Consider the following 1,952-nt stretch of genomic DNA (forward strand, 5'->3'; position numbering starts at 1 on the left):
AATGATATCTTCTTGCATTCAAAGAACTTATAATGTAAATATAAAATATTTCTTAGATGTCTAATAAAGTCATCGTTGAGTAAGTTGGCATTAGCTTTAATTTAAGTAATGATTGTTATAATTTTCTCACATTTGCTGTCTATTTACTTTAAGTTGTTAATATCATCATGGAGGAATTAATTGATTCCTCCATGGGACCATGATATCATATAGGGGGCCTAGTATAAAAAAATTAATTTAAACGTTTAGTATGTCTCTTGGTATATTTCCTAAAAACAGAGGGCGCTCACATGTTTTAGCACTCTGTGAGCTACAACTAACCCAAAATTCAAATCGATGTTTTCCCTGGATACGAAATGGTTAGGTTATCCCTGACACCAGGAAGAACCTAAAAAATAAATTCAAAGCAATTTCGCACGTCATCGGTAGGCTAGTTCTCTAAACATTGTTATATGATTGAATTAACAACAAGACTGCATTTTACCGTTTTGAAATAACAAAGGTCGCCATAGCTTACCGATGAAACCATGCAACACGATGACTTATGATATACGGTGTTACTGCTGATTTTGCCTGTTAGTTAACTTACTTCCGTGTAGTCGATTTATTTATTGATTTATTTCGCATTTAAAATACAGATTAACATTGATAAAAATGTGAAAAGTTCACAAAAGTTCAAACTGAGGAGGAACTAGTTGTTGAATACCTAATGAAAATAAATCCCAGATATAGCCTAAAGCTAATCTTAAGAATTATTACCAATAAGTGGTATAACCAGGGAGTTGTTCTAAATAACAACTCCCTGGTATAACAAATTGTACTAAAAAAATTTACACGGCGGTTTGGCGTAGCAATTTCCATTCAGGTTCTGAACCTGTCGTGGCCAGAATGATAAGAATAATATATAAATATATTTAAAATGCTAAATATTAATTTCGATTGATGATTTTGCTTTAGAGAAGCAAATGAAAAAGGAGACAAATTACAAAAAAAAAACCAAACAAACAAACAAAAAAAACCTCACGGTGAAGCTGCAAGACCAATGCCAGGTATTATTACCACCAACAATTTCCAGTGGAGCTGGCCTCGAAAAAAAAAAAATTGTTGTACAAATATAAAGAGAATATAAAGAAAAATATATATAGTAATAATCAGTAAACACGGCCAGAGTGATAAGAATAGGATATAAATATATTTTTAATTCACAGTTTTGTTCCAGTTTCACTTTAAAAAAATGTACAAACAAAGATGAACACATGAAACAGAGTAGGAAATAAAATTTCTTGTTGAGGTCCACGTCTTTAAAACATGCAAATGAATATTTGTGTTCACAGCAATAATGTAAATATTAAAATGTTTGTAGATGTCTAGACGCCAATATTGAATATGTTGACATTAGCCTTAAATTAATTAATTATTATAGATAACTTTTATCTTATTTGCCATCTATTTACTTGCATAAGAAATTTAAGTGAACTTTTTTCAACATTGCTCTTAGCCGACAGTATTCGGAAATATCGTTCTAAAAAAGAGAGGGCGCTCACATGTTTGAGCACTCAATGAGCCACAGCCCCAACTTCAGAAGTTATGTTTTCCCCGCGATACGAAATGGTTAGATTATCCGTGACACCAGGAAGGAACTAAATAATAATAATTTCAAAGAATCGTTTGAACGCAATTTCGCACCAAGGAGTTATTATGTGTACACAAATTGATAAAAATATACAGTAAGTTCATAAATTTACAAAGAGGAGAGGGATCGTTTGAATGTCTTGATGACGCCAGCCCAGTGTTTTTGGTTTTTTTAATTAGAAGATTAATAATTGACTCAGAAATAATAAAGTTAAATAATTATAAAATAGTACAGTAGGCCTAATATTTTATTTAACAATACCTTTTAGCCACAATCCTTTTCAAATACCGTACTAAATAATATAATTACTGAATGAATA

The sequence above is a fragment of the Anneissia japonica genome, unplaced genomic scaffold, assembly GCF_011630105.1.
Source record: "Anneissia japonica isolate Jap-2015-1 unplaced genomic scaffold, ASM1163010v1 scaffold1785_len1016330_cov206, whole genome shotgun sequence".
NCBI classification, from domain to species: Eukaryota; Metazoa; Echinodermata; class Crinoidea; order Comatulida; family Comatulidae; genus Anneissia; species Anneissia japonica.